General features: G+C 38.0%; 1 protein-coding gene across 2 annotated transcripts in view; it reads left to right on the forward strand.

The window, feature by feature from the left end:
- LOC139985667 (E3 ubiquitin-protein ligase MIB1-like) overlaps positions 1 to 15,179 on the forward strand; it is a 159,531-nt gene that overhangs the window by 73,458 nt on the left and 70,894 nt on the right. The window contains exon 1 of one of the 2 annotated variants that reach the window (XM_072000268.1): positions 13,724 to 14,258. The exons of the other annotated variant lie outside the window; for it this stretch is intronic. The gene's annotated coding sequence lies outside the window, so the exon portion shown is untranslated. Of the gene's footprint in view, positions 1 to 13,723; positions 14,259 to 15,179 lie in introns of those variants that run through there. 2 annotated transcript variants of the gene reach the window in all.

Genomic DNA, 15,179 nt, shown 5'->3' on the forward strand with positions numbered 1-15,179 from the left:
ACGAATGGGTAAACTCCGTCGTATAGCTGTCGCATTATCTAATAATACGAATCTACGACGGATTGTAAAGTAGGCGGGCTCAAGTCAACGATACAAATGGTGCAAACCGAGCAGCAATAAAGACGGACACGGTTATTAAAGGGGATTCGCATTGTCAGTTGCGGCGAACGTAAATCTTCCGCGAGCTGCGAAATTGCGAGAGTAAGCCGCAGATCGGAATGGCTAGGTAACTATTGATCAAAGGAATCCTTCGTGAAATATGTCGTAGGACGGTATCCTGCTGAGGCATAGTGAGCATGTTACGTCGAAGGGGATGTAACGTTGATTTGCGAAATAATTTCGTGGTATTAGGTATAAGATCTGCGTTGCTATCCGTAAGTGTTCGCAAGCTGTTCTCTAGATTTGTGTAATGGCAGATACTACTAAGATAGCTTGCCAGAGAAATGTTTTAATTTAGATTAAATCTTAATTTGATTAACACGTTCGATATGGTAGGATGACGAAAAATATCGAAGGAAATTCTGTTCCATAGTTTTCCTCCGAACGTGGCTACAGAAATAATGTTAATTAATAATATTGTAACAAACGTTAAGAAAAAGTAATTTCAACACATGCACGCACATCGCCGCTAAAGGACTCTTCCTGCTTCTCGATATATTTTTATGATTTTCTAAGTGCTACTTTGTAATTGATCTCTAAGCTGCGTGATTTCACCCGCTAATTCGCCTTCGTATTTCTCGAAACTGTTATCGAGGATCGCAAAAGCGCACGAAAAGGATTCGAAACTGTGTTCGTGACTTTCCCAGTTGCCCACATTATAATATTATACAAGGATGATATTCGTTTCTGATTCTCGCGGAACTTCCGTCCAAGTGCGGATCCGTGGTGTATATTAACAAAGATAAAGCTGAGGAACGTCAAATTTGAAGTTAAAGTCAAAGTTGGTCGACGAGGAAAATGTCGAGTGAAACTCGAGCCAGAGACAAGATTGAAGTTTCAACTCCCGACTAAGGAGTTCAAGCGGGGTAAGCGAAATAGAGCTACTATTTCATAGGTGAAACCGTGTGCGGACCTTGTACCGAGACTGTTAACAACCATCAAAGAAACCCGGTTCCTGAATAATGAACGAGCTACCGTTTGATTAGGCGGTTGCCATGAAACTAGATTGGCTAGTTTTTCTTCTTAATATGCAGTGACTTGCGAAAATATTTAAACGCGTATCATAGAAAACTTTTATCTATATATATATATTGCATAGAAAAAACATTTTGAAATCTCATCAACTCTATAGTGAAACGCTATCGTCATTATTATATTGGTAAAATTTGAAACTGATCTGAGAATGTACGTAGAAGTTAGGAAATATTTGTTGGAAGTGTACACTTCGCAAGGAACATCAAAATGATTGAACAGTCGATTATTCACTGTGTTGGTAAGTTATGATATAATCATAATATTGTCGTAATATAGGATAATGGAAATAAGTATCAATGAAATTTCGTTAAATAGAATTTGTTTGCACAAAAATGTGAATATTAATTTCGATTGTGTGTTTCGTAATTTATGTAATATAAGGTGTATAATAAATAAAATTTAAGTATATAACACTAATTCAACTAAACTTCTTTGTTAAGTACTACCATATTTTTGTCTCCGATTGTATGTAGTGGGACTATCTTTAACATTAATTGTATGATTAAGATTACTACTCTATTTATTTCTATTTGTAATAGATGTGTTGCAACTTCTAGATACACTTCCGGATCGATTTGAAATTTTACTATTACAATCACGATAGTCTTCTTTCGTTGCATCGTTAAGAAAATTTCAAACAGTTTCATAGAATACACATAATGCGTTCATAAGAAAATTCTATGATAATTGTTGCAACGAGCCACTGTATATTTTTGCAAACTATTTTTTCACCTATTTCAGATTTGTTGTCTAGCCAAAATGCCATACGTCTTAATAAATATCTTGTAACTTCTATACACATCTTCAGATTCGTTTCAAATTTTCTTTCTATTACAATCACTACAGTCGGGTATCGTCACAGTGCCGATGAAATTTCAAAAAATTGCATGAAATACACATAATCCATTCGTAAAACAGATTCTGCGATAATTGTTGAAACGATCGATATATAATTATCGTAATTTCGTATGTTGCCTAATCAAAATACGATATGTCCTGCTTCGTGTGTTGTTCGTGACACGTTCACGAGAAGAAAATAGAAGTCCGAAGTGAAGGGTGACCGGGAAACGATAGCAAAGTTGCTGGATTTAGGCAATACTTCTTCAGATCGGTCACAGTCGTACGAACCGCTGTCCAATTCGATGTCAAGATTGTTCAACAGTTTATGAGGCCCCATAACGCTCTCATCCGGCCGGCCGGTCGTACGATCGTTGTCGATTCGTTCCTTTTACTATTTTCGTGGACGATCGTCCGCAGCTGTCGCCGCGAGCCGGCGTGTCAACGTAAAACGTAGCGTTGTGCGAATGGCCCCTCGACTAGGAACCGATTCGTCGATTCAGCAAGCGGCTGCTGGGTGGCGTGCCATCGACACGTCGTCAACGCCTCGAAACATGTAATAAATCCGACCCAGGCAGTGTAATTCGACAGGGAACAATGCGAAAGAAAAGTTGAATCTGTGCTTGCGAGGCCCGTCGAGATCGGTACCCTTTTCTTGATGTTCGAGAACGTATCATACTATACGTACAATTTATAGTTCTCCGAAACGAATGGTGCAGTCTGTTACAATCTGAAAGCTTGTAGGCTACCAATGGGTGAAACTTCACCCCGTGAAAATGTTGTTTTAATCTTAAAAGAGGTAACCACTATCGAAACTAACTTTATGAGTATATATTGACACTGTCAATAACGACGACGTTATTATTAAATTGATCGATTCTCTCATATTCTTTACTACAAAACGTAATAAAAAAAAGTTAGCTCACGGTCGTATCTCACTCGTGATACCTTGAGTGTAAGATTCTCTAAGATTACAAGAAAGGATTTCTAATTTGTCTTTAACGCGTTAATTTCTACGATGTTTACCTTTCGCGATGAAAAAAATTGAAAACTTTCTACCTAAAAAGTGATAAGATTGTTAAATATAAAAATAATAATAGCTCAGTTTAAGAACTACTCCGCCCACCTCGAAACATGTATCGACTGCGCATTGAACGTGTTTTTATGCTACAGAGTTACAATTTCTAGAAGTTTTTAATTTTTCAAAAGCCGAGTATGCATCATTCCTTCTCGTGTCCAAACGACGTGCTTGATCGCGCGTCATTCGAGTTAGGTTAAGCGTCACGAAACGACAGCAGCGATCGATTTCGAACATTACCTATCTCGTTGTCCGGTGGTTCATCGGGTCCTGTTCGATGAATAGCGAGATGCGGCTGCGAGATAAATCAGACGGTAAGATGATTCGTAACGTCCGTAGCCGCTGAAACGGAATCGCCACGCGGCGTAGTCGCAAGTGACGAGCCACAAGCTGATTATCTCCTCGCTTCGCTTAAGATTGATACCCGTCGTCGTCCGTTGCCACGTTCTCTGCACCCGGCAAAACTGCACACGCTCGCCAAAAGCGCATTAGCTGGAATAGCAGAATCAGGGGGATAGATCGGTTGGCGAGTCACTGGCCGATCAGTCGATTGCACTCGCGAAATTCAGTTCCGACCGCGCGACTGCAACCCCCTAGCATAGAACTTCCGCATGTGTTGCGAATTAACGTGGTCACTCTTGCAAACCGATCGTGAGCTATGGATGATCGATAATTTCATTTGGACCGACTCGTGCGTTCGTTCGCCAACGCGATCGAACTGTTTCCACTTTCTTTTCGTATTCTAATTTTCCTTGTTCTATATTACAATACTTCACTAGGTTGTACCTTTCCTTTTTCCCTTGTCGAATTTTATCTTCAATTTGGCGTCACTCGAGGAACATCTTGTACTTGCATTTTTCTAGACTTATAATTTTCTGATTGATGAAATTGTGTAATCGAAATTCTATTTATTAAATGCCATCGTAAGTAACAAAAATAGAGTTCGCTCAAATTAATAGTAAAACAGAATCTATCCCTTTTTTCGATGCTTGGACGATTTGGCTAAAGCCTAGTGCAATATTAGCATCGCGTTTGATCTAACAGCGCAGTTGTCGTATACCCGTTATATCACGCCTTGTATATATACTATACATAATCTTCCTTTACACGATGATTCTGCTAGCAATATTCAGGATCATTTACTTTAGTTTTCTTCTTCTTCGTACTTATATACCGTATTATGTACCATAAAAAAATACATATTTATTTTTTGAAAATAAAAGAGACGAATATACGCACGATACTTGGTGAAATGGAAATCATCTTAACGCAAGAACGTGTTTCTTTACGATACTTTAAATAATATGTGAAACATAATAAACATGAAATATTATAAATATGTAACGTTACAAAAGGCATATAAATTACAAGAAATATCGACAGTAAAACATTTCATTCGGTTTGACTGACAACGTTATAACGTAATTTCTAACGTTTATTCTTCAAAGAATTCAATTGGATATTTTGATCGTAGTAAATTTTTTTACATTCAATAAGAAATATCAATCCGTCGCTATAAACGGTATAAATAGGAAGCTCATTGCAGACAGGATGCAACATTATCGAGAATCGGATGTTACGATACGAGCGCTCGGAATGTTTCTAAACGTCTATTAATTAAAGCATAAATCAGGATTTTATCGGGCGACGTGATCGTTATTTAATAGAACAAACGATCCATGCATCGTCTCCGGTACACATAGTCGATTGCACATTTTGTTTCGCAGCAGGATCTACGCGGCTTTACGATGCACGACTTCCGGCGCGTTGTTTTGGAAAAAATCGGATTTGCTGGTTAATCCAGTGTGCACGAAAACGAATTATCGTGTTACTACCGATTCCATACGAACGAACGGGTTGTTTCTCTATCGCAAGAGATTTGATGAACGGTGTTTAACTTATGAAACGACAAAGAGGATAGCAGAATTATTTAAAACACATAATACTTGCATCTGCGCGTCGAAGATGATAAATGTAGGAAGGATGACAATTCGAATATTCTGTTCATAAATTGATAAGCCTTTGTTTATTTCTACGTTCATCTTGAAATTTCTTTCAAATTTTATCGATTTAATCGTGACAGCGCTATCTCATTGTAGTAACAGTGAAGTTTCAGAATATTTTCTTTAATACATTCATAAACGGATTCTATTCGGAGATTTTGCGACGGATAATCGTGTAACCGATGGAACCGGTTTATTTATTTTATTATATTTTATTTTGGTGAGATAACAAATTCTTAACACTTGGACAACCATCGTCACGCGACTTCATTTTTGTTTTTAATTTAATCGGTGCTTAAACGCGAGATAAATGATTCCTGTCTTTGGTGCTTTTTGCAAGCTTTACCAAAACAACTAGTTGAGCTCAAACAATTCGCAAAATAATATTTCGTTGAATAGAATTTTGTTAGTTGAAATAGAAGCTTAAAATGTTTCGAAAGGACGAAGAAATATATTCCCATCTTTTCTCAAATAAACATAATGCTATTACTATCGATATTATGCTATTACTATCGACAATGACAGTGATGCCGTAGCGAAACGATTTAAAAATGTATTGAAATAATAATTAGCATTCTGACGATGACGAAATTCCTCCCGATGAATCGAATGATCAGAAAATGATTATAATTCGAGAAACTAGTAAAACCAGGGAATTCGTAAATCGAGACACGTTCCTGTAATTACAAAAATCGATTTTTCGACAATTTCAAATGGAAATATCTGCTTAACGTGACAAGTCGGTGCGCGAAAAAGCAGCAGCGAACTTATCGAAGGAAATTCACGCACAGGATCGCACGTTCGCCATCTCCCGTTCAAACAACTGGAAAATTTCTCTGCGTCAGGTACGACCATCCAGACCGCGTTTACGTTGAAAAACGGTGTGGAAGCTGTTTTATGTATTCCACCGTTGTTGGCCGACATATCGTGCGCCACTGATGTGTGCTCCAGGAAAAAACAAATTCCCGAATAAACAACGTTATTTACGATCCTCGTTGGCATCCCTTTCAAGGCGAAAGGGATAAAATCGGTGGAGATCGAGAGAAAGAAGCGAAAAAGCCTGACGAGAATCCGAATAAGTTGCCGCGCAGTGCATCGACTTGGTATTTATTTTTCGATACGAGCGCGCTGTCAGGAACGTTGGCTATGTGTATAATCGTTGGCATAATCGTTGAAGGAAAACAGAATGCTAAGTGTTTTATAAATCGCCACTTTAAATCCTTTATTCACGCATCAGCCTTACTGTCAGTAGACATTTTGCATGATTTGCAGAGTACTTGTTCTACTATCATTCGCTCGATTCGTTCGTTCATTCCACTTACGCAATTGAGTCTCTTTTCCACTTGCGACTAGCCGCACGCGTAACTACGACACATGGATACATATTCCATGTATGTATATACATACTTCGTAGTCGCGTTGAACCGCGTCTTGACTTTGCAATCGCGGCAGCGCGAATAGAAATTGTGTGATATTCGACGGTGGATTTTGTAGTCGCGCGGGAAAGTGGGAAATGGACCTTGTTCTTCCTTCGTATTCGTTCTCCTGACTTTCACCGGTGTTGCGGCGGAAACGCACTGAACATTTATCCAGCAGATGCGATCTACGTACTCTGCTTGCCAGTGGTATTGCAGTAGAAGCGTCAACTCGGTAAATGTATACGCTCACTATATAAGCTATAAACAAAAGACACAAGGATTAGGTTTGCGTTGGATATATGTTACAGTAAGAGCTTCAAGCGTAGTAAATGTATATACTGACTAGTAAGTGTACATTTACTACGCTTTAAGCTTTTACTGTAACAGTGGTAACACAGTGTTTTACCATCGCGTTTTGGTACTTGCTGATTCTGGTCCAATATCTTTCCTTTAATCGAAGAAGTATCGAAGCTCGAGGAGTTTGTTCCACCGATGGCATCTTTAGGGTGTTTTCTTATATCGTCGTTCCTCGCGTGTCACGGTGCATCGATCATTATTCTCAATAATTTCGATTGTGCATTTTGTAACTGTACACCAGAGGAATATGTACCCCGTATTGATTTAATCATTGTTACATATTTATCGATAATCTCTGATTTCCATTTCCAACTGATCAACCAATACTGTTGTTTCCTGGCCGATGATATTTTCTTTCTTATGCGTTTTATACGAAGATGCCACGTTAAACTTTTATCTAGCACAACTTCCAAGGATTTCATTTCCATTCTCTGTGGTACGATTGTTTGGTTTATATATACCGCTTTTTGTTCTTGCCGATTTAACACGAAGAAAATATTTGTATCTTTCTGTGGGTTCGGTGTAATTCTCTTTCGTACCATCCATGAAAATGGCCTAGTTAAATGGGATCACCTAAATATCTACCGTATCTATTGTAGCATGAAAAAGCTACTTAGGACAAAGTTATACTATGTTTCAGGAGACACGTGAAAAGGCCTCCTTTCGCGTAAAAAGAAGTCCAAGATTCAGGGGTTAAGGGGAATGGGAGGAATTTTTTTTCCTCGTCGCTGTATTTTTAAACGGAATTTTATATTCTTTCATCTATTAATTGGTACGTTCTTTTTTATTCTCTATGCAAAAGTCTAGAATTTAAAGTTATGATATTTGTATCGAAAAATGCTTATATATCGTAGTATCGTGGAAGAGGGGCCTGGGGGGTGATGGGAGAATTATAAACAAGCGGTTGTTGAGAATATGCGTGGTGGGGCTAATACAAAAGACACGAGGCTAAGACAAAAGACAAGGGGTTGCTAAGGGACGATAAACGAATTAACAGGCAGTGTTAGTTGAGAAGTCAGAGGGTGTAAATCGAGAAGTCAGGGAGTGCGAATTGCGTTGTCGAGAGAGTGTGGTCCTCGTGGGAGAGAGAGAGCGTTGGATCCGTGGTGACGAGAGTTGCAAATTAACTATCTAGTTGTCTTAATTATAATACGTTACTGCGATTATTTCACGTTAAACAACCATCGTTTCCTGTTTAATCCATTTATTGTAAATGGATTAATTTATTGTAAATTAAGTAAAACTAATTGTAGTAAAGATCCTACAATATAGAACGTAAAAGACACTTCAATTACTTCCTTGGATCCTTTATTTTGTAAAACTTGGCGTATGAAAGACGAAAGAGTATAATAAATGCTCGTATGTTTATAGTTTTCTTGCTAATATGTTATGAGATTAGGAGACGAAAAAGATTGGAATATGAATATTACAACTTTAGATTTGAAATCCTTTGCATGCATATTCTATACATAACGAAGAACTCGTACATTTTCTACCTATTTTCAGCCACGAGATCTCTCGTTGTCGTTGCGTCAAAAACTTTTAAATCACGTCCGTTAAACGTGACTAAACGTTTAAGTTGCCAGTCGGAGGCGCCGTGATTCGCGGCAGCAACGCGGAATTTTCAAGTAGCAGGTTATAGATGCCTAGCTATCGGCGATCTCGAAAAATGTAGATAAAGACAGTTACAAAAATTACGTTATAATTATGTAGATCGTTTTCTCAATGATCTAAACGAGAATTATTTGAATAGAACGAAGTACCATATGTATAGAGCTCGGACCGAAATTCATGGAACAAGTAAAGTCCAGTTGATTTTCATAATCATTAGCCATCGTGTAATTGGCTCTTCGTTCGTAGAAAAAGGCACTGAAATTGAAAGAAATTACGAAATTTGTATTGTAATCAATTCAATTTTTATTTATACGTCGACCTTACATTAACAAAAACAGATAACGCTTTGAGATAAACGAACAAAACCCGTGAAAATGATACATTGTCACTTCGTACTTTTGTTACGACTTCTTAATAAAGCGTTTATGAACCTCTTATTTCGGTGACATTTTTCTTTTATTTTTCCTCGCGAAATCTTTGCCTCTACAAAATCCATTTTGTCAAATAAGCAGCCAATGTAAATTGTATTACCAAGAATATTATTCCACTAAAGATTCTTTGATATCACGTCGAAGTCTATTGAAAGGGATCTATACCTAACATCAGACTTTTTCAAAAAATTTCTTTCCCTTAAATGTACATTTATCGTTGCAATATTTGCATCGTTCCAATTGAAGACTGTTTTCTACGTTATTTATGAGGTTTCGTGGTATCGATGATATCTGGTCGTAAAATCACGAGATATTCCGAAGCTTTTGGCTTTATAGGAAAGGTGGCAGTTAATTGGAAGGTAATTAACGACGGTCGTAACTACGCCTTTCTATAAAGATCCGCAAGAAACGCGATCGCTTCCGAAAAGGCGAGAAAACTCGTCGACAAGCGTCCTATTACGACTTAAATTGGCTTTTCTTCTTAGCCTCGGATCTTGATCTGCCTTATCTGTGGCAAGACTCTTTTTACTTTCGAGGGGGACGGTTCGTGGCTTTACAGGGACACGTTCGAAGAACTTTCTGATCTTCTTTGAAAAAGCTTCGGAAACGTTTTTCTTCTCTTTTCCTTTCTTCCCCCTCTGCTTCCTTTTCTTCGATGCTCGTTGCTCTTTGCCAACGGGAAAATGCAACGTAGGATTCGAATTCTCGCCGCGAGAAACGCCATAAGAAAGGTTCCTTCTTTAATTATTTCCGGCTCTCTGTATATGCCATGATCTCGACGTTCACATTTTTATGATGGTACAGTCGTGTTTTAAATTAGTCCATTTAGAACCAAGCAATGAAAAACACGTCGAAGTTACGCAATGACAACACCGTTGACTAAACGTACGTAAAATGAGTTTTTGCCTTGTTAAGGCTCATTAGAATAGATACATTACAGAAGCCCATTATGCAGATTAGAGTCATAAAAATATCGTAAAATACTTCGATTTCCTCGAACTTGATAAAATTAAGATGCGAATTTACTAATAAGAAATTGCAAATATTGCGCCAACGCAACGTTAGTCCTCGATGACTTAATGAACATAAAAAAAAAAAAATCAAAAATAAATATTCAATCAAATATATGCGTACAATTTTTTGATTGAATTTTTTCTCTGGTAGAAAAGAATTTTTATCGCTTCTCAACTGAAACTGCTTCGCTGTGAGCCACGTTAAAACACTGTGAGACGGTTTGTCGGATGAAACCGCGTGATTTTCACTAGTCGAACACCATCCCCTGGAGAACGTTAGAGAAGAAACATGCGAAAGAATGACGTGATCCGTTTTATTGCGACTTAATTTATATCCTGTCGTCTCCTCGCCCTTTTACTCCCTTAGCCCTTTTTCGGCAGAGAACTTTAAATCAGCTCCTACGATATATCACCGACGAAAAGGCCGAAACACACCGGTAGCTGAGCCGCCTTAATAAATCATCAGTCCCTGGGAACGTGCTGTGTTAGATGGTCGCTTGTAAATTCGGAAGAAATTCAAATTCTCAGGTGGTTCCCTTTTCGGCGACGAATGTTGTATCATTAATTTCGACGCGAGTAATGTGGCTGATTGAAGTATATTCGGTTAATTGGAAGGCTCTGTTCGTCTGTTTTTGAAAAGAAACAGATTGATACGCATTACACACGCGAAGGAAATGTAAAAGGTAAAATACCAGAGTAAACGATATGATAAAAAAGAAACACAAAAAGAAAACGAATTAGTTTTTCTTGATCGATTAATCTACAACGTAGTACTCGTTATTATTTATGACTAGACTGCAAATGTTTTATGCACGTTAAATATGAAACATCTAATATTTATTCATACAAAGTATGCAAATGTGCTCGGAAAATATGCAAACAATTTACTATTATCAACAATTAAATATTATCGTTAGAAAGAAATTGATCACATAACTTCGGAGTACGATAAATGGCTCGTATTTTCATAAAATAGACAACAGGATATTTAAATCACTCTCACTTGCACGAAGCAACAAATACAGAGACAGTACCGTGTCCGGATATTTATCTAACTTACAGGAGATATAATTATTTTTTTATTCGGCAGAATATTACAATTAATTCTCACGGAGAATTTTTAGTAATTATGATAGAAAATTACCATGCCATAATATGTAACCTTACGGCAATGCTACTTCTTTTGACAAGTATCTTAATAAATTACATTAAAGTATCATTTGCTGTTTAAATCTGCTTTGTACATCCTCTGCATAATGCGTTCTCAGTCTTCTCCGGTGATCTGCTCCATTTAGAAACTGTATGACTAGAGGATTGGAATGTTTAGTCAAGCGTGCGTTGTAGCGTTTACTGAATTTCGAAATTTCTTCTTTAACTGTTGGTATTTTTAAGTCTCTGTGTATAGTTTCATTGATACCGTACCAAAAACCATTCCGAATAAGCCTTAACGGTTTTCGATCGGAATGGGAGCTATAAACGATGCACGCAGGACACGCGCACGAAACAAAACAATTTCGAATTATAGATCGTCCTCTTAATTCGCTGTTCTATTCTTTAACGAGTTTTATCAGGACGATGAAGCGACCTCTAATAATTCTCTACCATCATAAACTCTATTTTCTCGCAACAGCGCGCAGATTTTTCTTTCCCCTGGCCGATCTGTTTCGCCGGTAAGAGCGCAGTGGCAAGAAGCGAATGATTAAAAGGGTTATTATTCTACTTGCTCGATAAATATCTAGCCGCGTATATCTACCAGTTGATATTCACGGCGAAAGACCTTTTGAATACGCCGGCCGTCTTCTGTCTTCCACTTTTTCCCTCGTTTTATTTCCCTCCCTCAATTATCATTCTCTTCGTGCCCACCCCGCCCGGTGTCTTTCTCCGTTGGCCAGGCCGCGAGGAAACTAATTTAAATCGTAATGGCCCAGCCGGCAGCAGCATGGAACTACGAGTTTTTGTAAGAAAGCTATTTGTCTGCCGTGTGCGCGCCCTGCAATTCTGCGTCCGAAATTTAGGAGACCACGTAAGAAGGGAGAAAAGGAAAGAAAGAGAAAAAAGAGAAGCCCGGCGGCACGATTGTGGTGACAATCGCAATTACGGAAGAAATTTTTTGCTGCAGATCGATGCCGCTCGCACGTTTTACGCTCTGCCGAAACTTCTAGGGGTTCATTCCCCCCGAAGTTTGCAACTTGTCGTGTTGAACGTATTTTTATAGATGTACATTATTAGACTGCGGATGTTTAAGCGAATTCATATTTTTACGAACGTGATCGTTGAAGTAATTTGACAAAGTTTACATATCAGGATAAGTAAAGGGTAAAATTAGATTAGGTATAAACGTAAGGGAAGCAGTTGTAGTATATAGAATTTATTAGAAATATTGTAATTGATTTGTTAATATTTTGATTGAGAAAATGTTGCCAACCTGAAACCCAGTACGTTGATAATATTCGCTTTTAATTGAGTTACAACAGGCATTTCCTATAGTCTCGCATATGCAGTTGTGCACGGGGCTTTACACAAGCTCCCCGACTCCCGTTTATACATAGTAAAATACTCGTTTTATTATACGTAGATGTATGGTAAAGCGTCAATTATCCGAACCAATTGGGACCGAGGTGATCGAGGAAAATCGAACTGTTCAAATAATTAAACACGCGTGTATTTACCCGGTTGATAACTATAGGAATTGAGGCAAAAGTTACTTATTGAATCCAAAAGTAAATTACAGCATTAATTTCAAGTGTAGTGTACGATGCATTACGCAGAGTATTAATTCATTTTTAAAGAAATTCTTTAAAGTTACAATGTACATTTATTATTGTAGTATCGTAAACAAAAGGCCTAAGAGACATCGAGCGAACTATAAATAATGTCGCGAGAAAGCCAAAGTGCCGACAGACCCAACAATGTATCGTCGGTCCTTCGATCGAATAGTTTTGCGAAAAAGGCCTGCGTGTGTGTCACGTAAAATAAAAGAGAGAAATCGAAGATGAAGAATAAAAGATAAAAATAAAGAAATAAAAAGAGAGAGTTTATTTCTTAACACTTGGTTTACACTAACTACGATTCACTCCTGAACTCCAGCCGCGATTTTTCAAGACTGAAGCTCTTACAACTTGACTTTTGGCGGAATCTGATTCTTTATCTTTATCATCCCTCAATATCCACGCGTTTGTTAGGCGTTCTCGAACATCGGGGAAAGAACCGTTGGGATATTGAGGGTTCATTAGACACTTCGCTTCGGCGACACACATTGTCGTCGAGTGCCGCCACATCTTTATTTCCGTCATCAGCCCATCGGTTCCGAAGCTCGGCCTGGCCTCTGATGTGGATCGAGATGTGGTTGATGTTACACGAGCCTGGCCACGAGAGGTTGCGGAACACGTGCATGGTGAGGCTAAGATAAAGAGATGCTAAGGGAGAAAGACGAATTAACAGTCAGTGTTAGTTGAGAAGTGGGAGAGTGTCAGCTGAGAAGCCAGAGAGTGTGAATCGAGAAATCAGGAAGATAGTGTTGCTAGCGTTGTCGAGGGAGTGTGGTCCGCGTGAGAGAAAGCGTTGGATCCGTTGTGACGAGAGCTGCAAATTAACTATCTAGTTGTCTTAATTATAATACGTTATTGTGATTAGTTCAGGTTAAACAACCATCGTTTCCCGTTTAATTCATTTATTGTAAATAAACTAATTATAGTAAAGATCCTACATTATATACACACATAGATGTGAATAAAAAAGAAGTGCAATGTGACAATCAGAGTAGAAGTACATAGCAAATAGAAATTCGTATCGCTGCGTTCGCTCGAGTGCTCTGAATGCTATGCGATTATTATCAATGACACAGAATTTACAAGAGAGACGTCCAATATAAAGATTATAACAAATTTACAAGATTTACAAAATACACGCGCTTGAAGCTGCCGCGAGAGAAAGCTGATCCTAAGAGCTATTTTGCTTTAACGTATGTACTTACTCAGACAGCTACTTCAACAGTACAAGATACCATGCTGAACCTATCAATTAGACGCTTCATACGCTCTCTAAAGTACCCAAATTCTGACATCACTTGAACCATCTCGTACGTAGCAAGCAGAAGACTTTAAACGTAATCATCCATAACGAACATATACGTGAGAAAATGTGATGTGTCGAACGCTCGGAGCCGCCGCCTGCATTTCGCTATCCCTAGCAAGGTTCCACTAGCAAGAGATAGCGAAGAAGACACTTGAGAAAATGCTGTGAATTACGTCGTTTGCCCCGCTGCATCCTCAGGACTAGCGAGCTTCAACGGTTTTCAGTCTGCCACGCTAAATGTATGCTCGAGTATTCTTTGTAAAATTGTCAATCAACTGAGTAAACACGAGGTTTCGACTAAGTCGGGACTCGTTTATATAAAATAACAGATTATATTCCCTTGAAATTCACGTACACGTATATTTACCGATAACGGATCCTATTAATTCTTATTAGAGATTTGCATAATCTTTACGTTAACTCACGCTAAAGGAAACAAGGTATGTGCAATTGTCATTGTAAAATCCATCTAGAAATTCAGAAAAATTCAGATTGATATATATAACATGGTAAAATAAGTGGAGGAGCCGATGAGTCAGGATGAAGGTTCGAAGTTTGGACGATCGAAAGTTGAAACGGATGGCTAAAATTATCAATGATCAGGGAAAATGGTTTTTCGGGAAAATGCACTGATTCTGAGCGACTATCACAGCGGATGTATCTAATGGAAACGATATCCCAAATATTTCCCCGCGCGTCGACTTGATTACATGTTTCGTATTTTTATAAATTTGTTGTTACAAAGTTTCTGTTCCCTTGAAGTAAAATATTACTGAGTCTTGTACAATTTACATGTACAAGAAATATACTAAATTGAAGAACGTTGAGTCAGCGAACTTTTCATGTTACACACGTAGCTTGTTTTAGATCAATGTTTACGCTAAACGGTTTTATTTAACGAGAAATATTAAGCGCCAATAAAATTATACGTCCCGTAACGCGAAGGCGCGTTTTATAATATGAAAAACATCGTTTCCATCAAAGGCATAACTTTCGTTGCGTTACGCTTTGGCATTTGATATTTTGATTGAAGTTATAATAAAATGTTATTAATATTCCAATCACACTATAATTATTTTGCTTCATCGAGATATTCGATATTGATACGTCAATTTTTTATATAAAATGTTGCACATTTTGAAATCTCGCGTTTAATGAGA

Source organism: Bombus fervidus, chromosome 3, assembly GCF_041682495.2.
Source record: "Bombus fervidus isolate BK054 chromosome 3, iyBomFerv1, whole genome shotgun sequence".
Lineage (NCBI taxonomy): Eukaryota > Metazoa > Arthropoda > Insecta > Hymenoptera > Apidae > Bombus > Bombus fervidus.